General features: G+C 33.6%; 1 protein-coding gene across 1 annotated transcript in view; it reads left to right on the forward strand.

Moving 5' to 3' along the window:
* Nucleotides 1-14051: 14051 nt before the first annotated feature.
* Nucleotides 14052-15512, forward strand: part of FBXO30 (F-box protein 30) — a 46004-nt gene continuing 44543 nt past the window's right edge. Inside the window, exon 1 of the mRNA XM_031937663.1 lies at nucleotides 14052-14141. The gene's annotated coding sequence lies outside the window, so the exon portion shown is untranslated. The remainder of the gene's footprint in view (nucleotides 14142-15512) is intronic.

Consider the following 15512-nt stretch of genomic DNA (forward strand, 5'->3'; position numbering starts at 1 on the left):
CAGTGAATAAAGTGCTAGATCTGGAGTCACAAAGACTCATCTTTCTGAATTCAAATCCAGTCTCTCAACCCTGTTTGCCTCAGTTTCCCCATCCGTAAAATGAGTTGGAGAAGAAAATGGCAAATCATTTCAGTATCTCTGCCAAGAAATAGACATTGATGACATGATTGAACAACAATAAAACTACTAGCTCACAGCTCTTTGAGAGTTTATTGTGGAAAAATTGAGTTGTTTTTATAATCTTTTCAGAATGTGTTCATTTGATGATTTAACAGTAAGAGGGAAAGGAAATCATATTCAACCTCAAAGAAACTATAATTATGTGAGATATAACATTATGGTTAAAGAGTGATGGACAAATGAAATAGAGGAAATTCTTTTAGTTGAAGAAATATATGCCTTCTTCCTGAAATTATTTTCCTCAGTACTACTTATGTATTTCAAATCTATATTACACTGTTAGTAGGGAAAGACTTTTTCTTTTCATGCTGAAGAAAGAGCATTTTGAAATAAACTATTACATTTCTAGTTTCTAGTACATGGAGATATTAAGATAGAGTTTTATGCTTGTTTTTAGGGATTTTAAATTCAGATAACTATGAATTAATATCTTGTCTGTGTTTATATTTACTTTTTTGCTGCTTTGCACTTACATTTTTCTGTAAAAAATAAATTAGAAATATCAGACAAGGAAAATCAAGAGATAGGATGACAATGGATTGTATTAAAATCAATGTCCCTGAAAAGTATGCAAAACTATAGTACTTTGGCATGTTATTTTATTATTATTATTATTTTCAGAATCAATTGGGGTCAACTGACTTGCCCAGGGTCACACAGCCAAGGAAGTGTTAAGTGTCTGAGGCCAGATTTGAACTCAGGCCCTCCTGACCTCAGGATTGGTACTCTATCCACTGTGCCACCTAGCTGCCCCTATATTATTATTTTTAAACAGCTGAGATCATTCTAAACTTTATTAAATCATATAGCTTTGATAAAATGCTAGCAAAACTTAATCCTAGTCCTCAAGACCAGAGAAAATATTATCATTAAATAAACATATCTTTCCTCCAACTATATTGATTGTTCTCAGTGGATAGAGCTCTGGACCCAAAGTCAGGAAGAACTGAGTTCAGATACAACTTCAGATTTAATAGCATGTCATGTAGATAATAGTAGTACATATCTAATGATGTTATAAGGATCAAGTAAGAGAGTATTTGTAAAACTTTTAGCAAAGTCCTTGGCACAGAGGAAGTTTATATATATATATATATATATATATATATATATATATATATATATATATATTTTTTTTTTTTTTTCCCCTTTGCTGAGGCAATTAGGGTTAAGTGACTTGACTAGAGCAGTGGTTCTCAAACTTTTGTTCTCATAATCTTTATACTACTAAAAATTATTGAGGATCTGTTCAGAGAGTTTTTTTTTCAATGTGGGTAATATTTATAGATATTTACCATGTTAGAAATAAAAACTAACTTTAAATTTGAATACTCTCTGAAAAAATTTCCGAGATCTCCAGGAATCTCTAGATCACACTTTGAGAACCACTGGACTAGAGGGTGGCTGAATCAATCAGCAACCATTTATTAAGGGCCTACTATGTGCCAAACTTTGCTAAGTGGAGACTTGTACTGGGACCCAAGTACAAAAAATGAAGCAGCTCCTGCTCCCAAGGAGTTCATCACCTCACTCGGGTGAAAACAAGTAGATAAATCATAAATATAAAGAGAATACAAAAAATAGAATCTTTTGAGGGAAAAGGCAATAGCAGTTGGGAAGGCTTCATGTAGAAGGTGATGTTTGAGCTGTATATTTAAGGATTTATAGGATTCTCTGAAGCACAGTAAGGAGGAAATGAACTTCAGACACTGGAGACAGTCAGTGTAAAGTCTCTGGACAGGTAAATGGAAAAAGGCCATATTAGATGGCTCATAGAGTGTAGGAGGGAATTGATGTATGCAGTAAAGCTGAATAAGTTGAGGGAAGATTATAATTGAGAGGTTGTTCTCCTCAGGATGACTCTTTCAGGGCCTAGATGGAATGACTATTTCTTGAAGCACCCCAGCCATGCTTACTTTGCTCCTAGATAATTTTCTCCAGACTGCTTCCCCCTCCCCCTTCTCATTGCTTTTAAAGTTTTATTTTCTTGTGTGACCCTGGTAAAATCAATCACCAGTGTTTATCTCAGATTCTTCCTCTGTAAAAAGAACTGGAGAAGGAAATGACAAACCTCTCCAGTATCTTTACCAAGAAAACCCCAAATAGGGGTGTAAAGAATTGGATGCAAGTGAAATAACCAAACAACAATGACATAAGAATATAAATTACTATATGTAGGGATCATTTTATTTTACTATATTTGTATCACTGTTTAATAAATGCTCTATCTTTAAAAGCTAAACTAAGTTTATATTTTCTGGAGGAAAGAAGAAGCCATTGTAGTTTATTGAGTAGTAGAGTTACCTAGTCAGAGAAACATTTAAGGAAAATCACAGGCAGCAACATGGAAGATGGATTGGAGTCAGAAAAGACCAAGAAGAAGGCCATTGCATTAATCTGGGACAGTGGTTATAATGATCTGAACCAAATGGGTACCACTTGAGTGGAGAAAATAGCAGGGGGTTGGGGAGAGGTTGGGGAGGCAGAGAAGGAATAATAAGACTTACCTCAATGCTGATCAGGACAAAAAATAAAGTGCCATTTAGGAACAGATTTCTCAAAAGGTACTTAATAAGTTCAGAAAGTCTAAAAAAAGAAAAATGGTATCATTTCATTCACTATAAACGCATGGGGTGATTCCCAAATTTTTGAAAAACATCATTCTATCATAATTTATTTTATTTTATGGTATGTATTCCACTCCTTCAAGCACTACAATCTGGCACATTTTAAAATTAAAATGAAGGTGTTCATATACATTGAGAATTTCATGACATTTCTTGAGATGATTGATGACATCCTGAGCTGTCACAAAAGAAGGGATGAGAATCACATAAAGAGCTGGTTCCCTGAAGGACAACTTAGACAGAAATCTTCCCTATTTACCTCCTACCTCCTGATTTAAGATGGTCCTAATTATATTTAATTGTTGTTTTCTTCTGTCTGAGCGTCTCTAATTAAATTGGTTTCTGGGTCAAAAAATGTGGACTATGAATTCTTTAGTTTCCTTTGGAGAATGTTCTGCATATGTAGGCTTGCTTAATTGCCTTCTGGTGTTGATTTGAATAGAAATTTACCAATTCCAGCAAATGACAGACAACACTTCTTCTTTCTTTCCAACTTTCATGTGGACCTATTAAGCAAAAATTGGCAGACAATAGAAGCAGTCAGTTGAATAAGTGACTAATAGTTATATTTCTAATGATAATGTTACAGTATTTGGACATGGTTATATCTTCTTATACACACAAAAGCCCTATGGTAGTATAAGATTAGTGGCTAGACAGAAATTTTAATTAGAATTAAATTCCAGAAGTCTGAATTTGAAATAAGTATTAAGCTATAATATTTCTTATTGTAGCTATTAGCTTTGCATAAACCTACTTGACCATTTATTTAGGTCACTCATAATGGATGATGGATTGTATGAAATATTACTTTTACTATTTTTGTTTTAGGTTCACTAAGGAGGAGAAATCGAGGACTCTGATGCCCAGGGTTACTCTTAACAGCAATCTGAGTAGGGGATACTATAAGTTCCTAGGTAGCACAGTGGATAAAACACTGATCCTTGAATCAATAAGATCTGAATTAAAATCCAACCTCAGATGCAGCAAATTGAGTGATGGGCATGGATTCAAGAACATTTCACAAGTTCAAATCAAGCATTAGACACTTACTAGCTTGTGGAAGCTTCTAACCTAATTTTCCTCATCTGTAAAACAGGACAAATAATAGAACTATTAAAGAATTTTTTATTTTATTAAAGAATAATAGAAATATGAGGATAAAGTGAGGTAATATTTGTGAAATGTTTTGCAAATGTTAAAGTGCTAGATAAATGTTAGCTATTATTAATATAAATTAATATAAAAATAAATAATATAATATTATTAATATAAAAGAAATATAATATTAATATAAAATAAAGTTCAAAGAGTCAACTTACCCCAACATATCACCTACATGGTTCTGCCCAAATGTCTGAAATGTCACTTTTTAGGATGAGATTGTTAGGATTTTCAAAATTAGTCATACTTTAAATTAGCATCAAAAGTAAACATTTATGAGAAATAGTATTACATACATAAATATCAAAATGAAGAAAATTCATCAACATATGTCTCTCTTTAATCGTATTCAATGAAACAAACCCTTATTAAGTATGCAAGTGTATAAAGCATTTGTCCTGGGAGATAGACAAAGTTTAGATAAGATACGGACTCTACATTGATGGATCTTACAGCCTAATGTCCAGATATGACATCTAGGAGATCATCATACATGGCAACAACAAGACTATGCAACGATCAATTCTAATGGAAGTGGCTCTCTTCAACAATGAGATGATTCAAAATATTTCCAATTATTCAGCCATAAAGAGAGCCATCTACACCCAGAGAGAGGACTGTGGGAACTGAGTGTGGTTCACAACATAGTATTTTCACTCTTTTTGTTGTTGTTTGCTTGCATTTTATTTTGCTTCTCTTTTTTTTTAAACTGGTTTGTTTCCATTTTTCCTGTGCAGCACAATAACTGTATAAATATATATGCATGTATTGGATTTAACATGTATTTCTACCATATTTAACATATATTGGACTACTTGCCATCTAGAGGAGGGCAAAGGGGAAGTGAGAGAAAATTAGAACACAAGATGTTGAAGAATTGTCCACACATATGTTTTGAAAAATAAAAAGTTTTAATAAAAAAAAAAAGGAAAAGTGAACTTGAGATTTTTTAATATAACTATTCCAGGTTTCCTTTACAATCCTATATATTTACTTTATACATTCAAAAATATTCTTGGAAGATAGTCAGAAATGCTCTGCAGAGAATTCCATCATGGTGAGAGACTGCACACACGTAAGAAGAGATACCAAATCTAGCACAGAAGGACCTAACCACGTGTAGGAATTGTACTCAGTGATAGCTCTGTTGCTCATTACCCAGTTAAGAGTAACAGATCTAGGGCAGACCAAAGAGGGAACCTGGAATGATGACTGGAATTCCAAGGTGAGAAGCCATCAAGGGCTCTAAGGTGTTTGCTGAGCTAAAGCAGGCAGCAGGTCCATGACTAATTCCAGGGATCTTGATTCCAGCTTCCATTCCAAGCTAAAGACTCAAGTGGAATAATTATGGTAGAAATCCTGGACCAATGGGAAGCTTACAATTCTATCATTCTGAACTAGCAAAGTTCTCCAGCTGGCTAAGTTCAGCAGCAATCCACTGCTCAGATGCAGACCCAGGTCAGAAAATGGAAAAGCTCAGACCAGGAGAGCAGAAATTAGTCTTTGCCCAGAACAAACCATTTGGAGAGTTCTTACAGCATGTAAGTCCCCAACCTAAACTGCCTGAAATCAAGATTAAACTAAAAGAGTGAGCAAACGAAAGAAGGATTTCACTATAAGCTGTTGTGGTGACAGCCATACTCAAGAAACAAACCCAACAAAAATGAATGACTTCAATGTCTTAAAGAAAAATACAGCTTGAGCACAAGTTTAATTAGAGTTCCTGGAAAAGATGAAGCAAGAGTTATTAAAAGAGTTAATTTTTTATAAATAAATGAAAGCACTAGAGGAAAAAAATGGAAAAAATTAACTGCCTGGAACAGAGTTGTAAAACCTTAGTAAAGCAAGAAATTCCCTGAAAATTTATATGAGTAAAACAGAAGACAATGATTCTATGAGACAAGAAATATTAAAACAAAGTCAAAAGACAGAAAAAGTAGAAGATACCTAAGGTATTTCACTGCAAAGGCAATTGGCCTGGAAAATAAATGAAAGAAAGATAATTTCAAAATGATTAACAATAAGAAAGTTATATTGAAAGAAAAAACACCTTTGACATCATATTTTAAGAAATCATAAAAGAAAATTCCTCAAATCTCTTATAATCAGAATACAAAATGGAAATAGAAAGAATTCATTAAAAGAAATCCCTAAAATGAAAAATTCCAGGAACATTATAGTCATAATCCAAAGGTTCCAGGTCAAAGAAAAAAATACTTTAAGTAGCCAGATTAAAAAAAATCAAAGGTTTTTATTTTTAAAAAATCACACAAGATTTAGCAGCCACCATTATAAAAAATCAAATGATTTAAAATATCATATTCCAATAGGCAAAAGACATAGGCTTACAACCAAGAGTAAGTTACTCAAGTAAAACTGAATATAATCCTGCTGGCAAAAAAAATAAGAATATTTAATAAAATAGAAGACTTATAGACACATCTAGTGAAAAAAAGAATAATGAAATATAAGATAATGAAAATAGAGCATAGAAACTCTGAAGTACAAACACAGGAGTCAAGAAAAAATGAAAAAGGTAAACATAACAATAAACTATTTTTAATTAAAGCTTTTTATTTTCAAAATATATACATGGATAATTTTCAACATTCATCCTTACAAAACCTTGTATTCTAATTTTTTCCCTCCCTACCAATTCCTTCCCCAGTCGACAAGTGATCCAATATATGTTAAACATGAGCAATTCTTCTATACATATTTCCACAAATATCATGCTGCACAAGAAAAATCAGATTAAAAACAAAAACAAAAAAAAGGAAGAAAACAAAATGCAAGCAAACAACAACAAAAAGAGTGAAAATGCTATGTTGTGATCCATACTCAGTTCCCACTGTCCTCTCTCTGGGTGCAGATGACTTTCTTCATCACAAGATCATTGGAACTGGCCTCAGTCATCTCATTGGAAAGAGCCACGTTTATCAGAATTAATTGTCGTATAATCTTGTTGTTGCCATGTATAAAGATCTCCTCGTTCTGCTCATTTCACTTCATATGAGTTCATGTAAAATTTCCTAGGCCTCTTTAAAATCATCCTCCTGGTCATTTCTTAGAGAATAATAATATTCCATAACATTCATATACCATAACTTATTCAGCCATTCTACAATTGATGGGCATCCACTCAGTTTTCAGTTTCTTGACACTACAAAAAGGGCTGCCACAATATTTTTGCACATGTGGGTCCCTTTTCCTCCTTGGATCACTTTAGGATACAAACCCAGTAGAAAATGGTATTAAATGGTATTCATGTTTGATGGCCCTTTGATCACAACTGCAAATTGTTCTCCAGAATGGTTAGATCAGTTCACAACTTCACCAACATTGCATCAGTGTCCCAGTTTTCCCACATCCCCTCCAATATTCGTCATTATCTTTTCCTGTCATCTTAGCCAATCTGACAGGTGTGTAGTGGTATCTCAAAGTTGTCTTAATTTGCATTTCTCTGATCAATAGGGATTTAGAGCACCTTTTTATATGACTAGAAATGGTTTTAATTTCTTCATCTGAAAATTGTCTGTTCATATCCTTTGATCATTTATCAATTGGAGAATGGCCTGAATTCTTATAAATTTGAGTCAATTCTCTATAAATTTTAGAAATGAGGCCTTTATCAGAACCCTTGAGTGTAAAATTTTTTCTCAGTTTTATTGCTTCCCTTCTAATCTTGTCTGCATTGGTTTTGTTTGTACAAAACCTTTTTAACCTAATATAAACAAAATTATCCATTTGCATTCCATAATGTATTAGAATTCTTCTTTGGCCACAAATTCCTTCCTTCTCTACAGATCTGAGAAGCAGATTATCTTTTATGCTTCTAATCAATGCCTAGTTTCTGCCATACTAGTTTCCAATTTTCCCAGAAGTTTTTGTCAAATAGTGAATTCTTATCCCAAAAGCTGGGGTCTTTGGATTTGTCAAACACTAGACTACTATAGTTGTTGACTGTTTTGTCCTGTGCACCTAATCTATTCCTCTGATCAACTGGTACTGACTCTCAGCCAGTACCAAATAATTTTGATGGCTACTGCTTTATAATATAGTTTTAGGGCTGATACAGCTAGGCCATCTTCATTTGCATTTTTCCATTAATTCCCTTGAAATTCTTGATCTTTTGTTCTTCCAGATGAATTTTGTTATTATTTTTTGTTAATAATTTGTTATTATTTATTAACTCTTGGGAATTATTACTCCCTAAGTAATTTCTTGGGAGTTTGATTAGTATGGCAGAATAAGTAGATTAATTTAGGTAATATTGTCATTTTTATTATATTAGCTCAGCCTGCCCATGAGCACTTGATATTTTTCCAAGAGATTAGACATGACTTTATTTGTGTGGAAAGTGTTTTGTAATTGCATTCATATAGTTCCTGACTTTGCCTTGGCAGGTAGACTCCCAAATATTTTATATTATCTACAGATATTTTAAATGGAATTCTCTTTGTATCTTTTGCTGTTGGACTTTGTTGGTAATATGTAAAAATGCTCATAATTTGTGTGGACTTATTTTATATCCTGCAAACTTTGCTAAAGTTATGAATTGTTTTTGGTAGTTTTTTAGTTGATTCTCTAGGATTCTCTAAGTATACCATCATATCATCTGCAAAGAATAAAAATTTGGTTTCCTCATTATGTACCCTAATTTATTTAATCTCTTTTCCTTCTCTTATTGCCAAAGCTAACATTTCTAATACAATATTGAATGTAATAGTGATAGTGGGCAACCTCGTTTCACCCCTGATCTTACTGGTAATGATTCTACAATAAACTATTTATTTGGTGATCATCCATGTTTCTCCTCAAGAATCTGTCATCATCAAGAGTCATAGAGAGAATTTAATTAGACAGAAGGCCTGAAAGTGATTCTGTTATGTTTTCAAGATCTTAAAAGAAGAATGAGAAGGGAAGAGGAATAGAAGGGGAAAGGAATGGAAAAGAGTAGAAGGATGGGGTAAATTATGTCTTATAATTGGGATGCACAAATAGAAGTCTACAAAAAAAGAAGTGGGGGAAAAGAAATAGGTGACACTTGAACTTCACTCTCATACAAACTGGTCAAAGTTGGAGAAAATACATGAGTAAAATGAGGCAGAAGTGATTAGTCCAGGGTATTACAGCTAATAAGTTTCTAAAGCAAGTTTAGAACTCAAATCTTTCTGATTCCCAGGTTAGGGCTCTATCTACTCAGCCACCAGCAGTATTTAAAGGCAAACAGCTTTGAAATATTTTAAAACTCTAATAAATGCAGTGAAAATCCATGATAGAGAATTCATTATGATGCATAAAGCTACCCACCAGATTTGTAGCATCTTATGGGGAAATCATGTTTACATGAATTCGAAAAAATGGAAAGAGTGTTAAAGAAAAAGATCTAAGATGAGGACAATTTGTTGTTTTTTTTTAAGTTCCAGAGGACATAATGGACAGGGAGGGCAGAGTTGAATAGGAATATAGAAGGAATAAGGCCAAGATGTAGATGAATGAGGGAATTGGGAGTTATCAGAAAAGAAGGAAATCTCAATCCACCCACTGCAATTTCCAACTATCATTTCTGGTTTTGATTCCTCAGATCATGCAAAATTCATCCTTCTTCAACCTGAAAATTGTCTTCAATTATTTGAAGGATAATATATCCTTTCCTGAATTTTTTTTCTTGAACCTAAATATCTCCAGCTATTTCAAATGATTCGTGTATAACATGTTCTGTGATCCTTTGAACATTTTGGTCTCCCCTCCTCTGAACACATTCCAGATAATCTACATCCTTCCTGAAATGTAGTCCCTCAAATCAAATATTACACTCCAGATGTGGTCTGATCAGTGATCAATATAGCAATACTTTCACCCCCCTTGTTCTCTGTCTTGTTTCTCTTTCAATGACACTTAATACCGTGTTAGTTTTTAGCTGCCACATCATTATGTTGACTCATACAATTCTTGCAATGCCCTAAAAAACCCCCAGATATTTTTCACCTACTCATCCTGTACTTATGCCATTGAAATTATGAACCTAAATATAGGCCTTCTCGTTTAATCCTCTTAAATTTAATCCTATTAGAACATTAGCAAACTTCTTGTCTGTTGACATCTTTTCAATTCCTGACTTTGTTATCTAGTATGTTAACTATGACTTATCCCACCAAGTTTTGTGCCAACAAAATTTGATTAAGAATGCCATTTATGCAGTCATTCAAATGAAGGTCTGTATTATTCTTTTAGTATTTCACTCTGTTTTTACCTCATTCAACTTTAAAGCATTCTTTTGCTCTTACCTTTAGGAGGAAAATGCCATAACCATTCATCTAGTTTAACTAGAGCACTTGTTATTTTAATGGGCATTCAAATGTAAATCAATAAAAAATGAAGGCACACTTTCTTCTGTGGATCTTTATTGCTTTAGACTTACCCTTATAGGGTGAGATACATTTTATTTAATGCAGAATAATGTCAAGGCTTAGTAACCACTGAACCTAAAGATCTGAAACATTTTTTTCTTAAGTCCCATCTTGAAAAATCTGACAAAATGCCTAACTACTAGAAGTGAATATATTTTTTAACCCTGGATCATTCAAGGATACAGAGGCAAAATGGACTTGATGGATTGAGTCCCTCACTCATCTGCCATCGCTGGGAAATGAGGAATCCCACATCAGTGATTTTTTTCAGATAATAAAACCTTAAACCAGTGAACAACCTCCTTTAACCATGAAGCAGAAATTTTTATATATGTATCTTTAAAACATTTTTTCTAAATCATATTATCAATTTTCCCTGCCCTTGTTAAAAAATTATGAAATAGCTTAGCATTTGTTCATTTGGAAGTTTTACTAATAATAATTAAATTTATTTATGGCTTTCTCTGTGCCAGATATTGTGCTAAATGCTTTATAAATATTATCTCATTTTATTCCTCACAACAACCTAGGGAGCAGATGTTATTATTATCCCCATTCTGAGGCAAAAATTATGTTAAGTGACTTGTCCAGGATCACACAGCTATCTGTATCTGAAGGTCCTATTTAATCTCAAGCCTTCCTGATTCCAAGCTCAGCACTCTATCCACTGAGCCACCAAGTCACCCATAATTCCTGATCACTATTTCTAGGAGTTGTCAGCCCAGGGATGTTTCTTAACTCTACTGTATTATATTTTTAAATAAATATCATCTATGGAAAATCTCATCCTTGGAAGAGTTTTAATGGATATTTTTCTAATACCTAGAGGTTTTGAAAAGCTTCTATGAACCTACATAGTTCTATCAGCTCAACTGGAATTAAATGCATTAATTGGGAGATACTGGCATAAGACCACCAAGCCCTCATTAAAAGAAGGTGCTGTGCTCTTTGGGGAAAACAGAATTGAAGCGGCTCAAAAGAAATGTAAGATGTGCAAATTGAGAGAATCCATCCCAAATGTTCACATAGGTGATTTGTGCCAGGCTTAAAGCAGAGCATTCTGAGCTTGTATTGACCTGATGGGCCACAATCAGAACATCATGAAATTTGGGTCTTCTTCAAGAACAAAGGACCACCAACCAGCCAACCAACTCAACTAATTGTCTAATTTCCAAAGCTCTTGAACAGGCTTGATGACTCTCCTACTCCTGCTCAAATACTCTTGAATTATTTGACATTAAATATATTTGGATTTTGATGACCTTTCTCAAGCAAACCTTTCTTTCCAGATGTATTTAACTTTTTTTTTTTTTTTTTTTTTTACAAAATGGAAGTCTGATATGGTGTGGTAAATTAGTAAATCATTGGACTTGAGATCATAGACAACCTTTCTCGGCCTCTTTTTTTCCTATACAAAATAGAATCATATCTACCTTACTAATAAGGATGAAATTTTAAAAATTCTATAAGGTACTTTGAAAACTTTCATTATTAGTCATGATAGAATAATTTGCTGCAAACAGCAATAGTTTTAAATACATGATAAATGTTAGATGTTATGTTTGCTTGCAAGACTGATAAGTCATCAAGCTAAACTAAATGAATTCCGTTTTTGCTCCAACTCTAAGGAATGGTTTTATTCATAGTTGTCTTACTGATATTATTCTTTGGATTTTTCAATTGATGTATTTTCCTTAATAGGTAAAGCTTCAATTTCATTAAACAACTATTTGTTGAAAGATAGCTATGGTGTGGTCAGAATTGTTAACTAGGGCTTTACTCTCCAGAGATAGTTTTAGAGAGCATTGACAGGACTTTGCTAGAGGTGCTTCTTCCCTGAATTGTAATATACTCAGGTTGAACAAGCCCAGGAAAGCTGGATGTTAAAATTCTAGGATGGGAATTTACACCTTTGAAGTTATCAAATGTTACAAATCAGGGCTTGATTTATTGTTTTGATTATTATTTAAGAAAGAGATGTAGAAAATACTAAAATGCAGATTAAACTTGAAAGCATACATGTGTACATTTTCCCCAACTCCAGAAAAGGTTTTTAAAGATTTACAAGTAGGTCTTTGGTAAAGAATCTAAGGTTGAAACCTGTTTCTCTCACTACATATGTAACCTTCCTTTCTAAGTGGCCCAAGTTACTTAAAGTCTCCAAGTCTACATTTTCTACACTGTAAAATGAGATGCTAGATTAAATAATCTATTTTCTTTTAACTTTAAATTTAAGATACTATTTTAATCGAGGGACTTAGTTTAAAAAATTTTTAAGATAGAAAAAGATGACTATCTGATGCTGGATGCTGACTTCTGATAAGCTACCAAGGCAATGGAAAACATTTTGAAGAAAGTGAACTTCTTGGTATTCCTTTTTTTCCTTCAATTTTTAAATGTATTTTATTTTTCATATCACTTTCCTTGCCACATATAACTATGCTTTTGTCCTTTGTCAGAAGGCATTATTTTCATTTGAAAATAGGAAAGGAGATTGGAGGGGCAGGGAGAGTAGAGGAGAACTAAATGTTTGGCTTTGCAAATTAATTTCAATTTGAACTTGGACAAATTACTTCCCCTCATTAAACCTCAATGTCCTCTTCTATAAAAGGTTGGACTAGAGCAGGAGCATCAAATTCAAATGGAAATGGGGTAAGTAAACAATATGTAAGGATCCCCCTAGATACATATTGCCTTAGAAAACCACATATTGAAATTATCTATGTTTTATTGTATTTTTATTTATTTTGCCCAATATTTTCCAATTTACTCTTTAATCTGACTGGGGGAAGGAGCTTTCAAGAGTCCTGCAGGTACATGTCATGTCATGTTGGTGCTTGACATCTCTGAACTAGATCATCTTAATCCTAGAACTAGCATTTTCTAGCTTCAAATCCTAAATTCTATTTAAGTTGACAAGGAGTAGTCTGACTTACTGTCTAAAAGTAACTAGAACAGGAGGAATTGGCACCTAAATGCAATGAAAGACAAGAATATGAGGGGAAGAAAACTGTTATTAGTAATTTTTAAAAATCTGAAACAAAAACATTTTTTTAAAATAACAGCACCAGTTTTGGGAGTGAGGTAGAAGTATAAATACAATAGTGATATTAGGAGAGAGAATGGCCCATTTCCCATATCACATTAATAGAAGGATAGGCCCAGAAAAAAAAAGCATCATGATTAATAGGACCCTTGAGATTGTAGCACTGGATCAGGCAAGGGAGGAGAATCTTGTCCTGGACACAGTCCTAGTTGTCTCCTCTGTCTTAAATTTCAGTCTCTTAATTCCCAGTCAAGTGCTCTTTCCTTCCCTCCCTTCCCCCTACCTTTTCTATCCCCTGACACCCTTCCTTTTATCTAATCATTGCCAAACCTTGTCAATTCTGTCTCTGTCTCCCATCCATTTCTTACACCCTTTACAAAACTCCCACTCTGATTTAAGTATTCATTACTATTCATTAAATTATTAAAATAATTTTCTACCTGGTCTTCTTACTTATAGTCCCCCTCCATCTCCAATACATTTATCATCCATAGTTACCAAATTGATATTCTTGTGTAACAATTAAGGGACATTGTGACCATTGCCTGGTCTTTTATCAGCAGTCAGGACTCTGGGCATATGCTTGTTACTCAAGTCTTTAGCCCTCTACTGATCATCTCTATGAGTATGATTTTTTGATCTTTGACTCATGTATTTAGCTTGATCCCATGCTGCTTTCTTTCCTTCTGGGAAGACCTTCCTAACTCTCAGGTCAGCTCTCTAGCCTAGCCACAACCCCTCAGATAAATAGTTTATTTAATGAACACTTTAATTTGATTAGGTAAAAGGGTAATAAAATATAAAGCAACAGAACCTAAATTTTATAAGTTGAAAACTTTTCAGTTCTTTTCCATCCTTTCCATAATAATGCTTCATCCTTGTTGACTCTTGCTGCCAAGTGAGATAGATAAATGAAAGTTCATGCTTAGTACAAACATTATCACTTCTATTGGGTACTGAGAGGAAGGTAATTTTAATCCCACATGACAAGTCCTCCCCAGTTGAAAGCTGGACTTTTCCTGAACACTCTAATGGCTGTGGGAATCAAGGGACCCTGATTGTCTCATAACAATCAAAGATTTAAAGCCATAAAGAACTTCAGCCCTTATTTTATGTTGAAGATACAGGCTCAAATCTTGGAATTAAAATAACCCAGAAAACTTAACATGAACTAGCTTGGGAGAAAGGATTATTGTTAAATCAATCTCTACCCTACTCTGTTCTTGGCTGCTTAGAGCAGAATGTGTATTCTAGTTTGGAGGTATATGTTTTTTGGTAATTCAGTTCTTTTTACACTTTCTTAATAATTATTCCCCTATAGAATTAACAGAGGTTCATTGATTAATTCATATTGAAGAGATATTAGTTTGATATTGGGTTTGATATTGGAGAGATATTCACAGAATATTGATGTGAGGGAAGTGGAGAGCAGGAACAAAGCAGATAAAGATTTATAAAGTAATAATATTAGAGAAAGTTCTAGGATAAAGCTACAAAACACGTGTGATATTCAGTTATAGATGGTGCTATTTGATATAAATCACTGACAAGATGAAGTTTTGATCTAGTTAATTTTATTCAGTAAAACATCACAAAAATCTTTCTTTATAAAAACACATATGAGATTCTTTCAGGGAAATTAGAGGAAAACAGGGAAACTGAAAAACAACAAAATGAGTTCTCTCAGTCACTAATATCAGGGACATGAATGAGGATGCTTGCTGTCAGTTCCAAAAGCAGCATTTTCAGACCCTTAGCATACATAGCATATCTATGCTCCTTCTGGTACTATTTTGATACTAGAGGGGCTGAGATCAGTCATCTGATCCTGCTCAGTAATAGACACTAAATAATGTCAATTCAGTGTTCATCCCTAACGATTAAGGACACCCATAATGCCAAATGTTCTGGAAAATTGTCTAGCTCTCTCTGACTCTCAAAGAGATAGCTGCCTCTCTTCCATTAATTCTATCCCTCACTGTGTGGGATACTTATCTCATTAGCCTAGATTTGGTGTGTATTCAGTCAGATCCCAACTTAATCTTCATACTCTTCCAGGAAATCTCAAAGTCATTAACAAAG

This window comes from Sarcophilus harrisii, chromosome 4, assembly GCF_902635505.1.
Source record: "Sarcophilus harrisii chromosome 4, mSarHar1.11, whole genome shotgun sequence".
Lineage (NCBI taxonomy): Eukaryota > Metazoa > Chordata > Mammalia > Dasyuromorphia > Dasyuridae > Sarcophilus > Sarcophilus harrisii.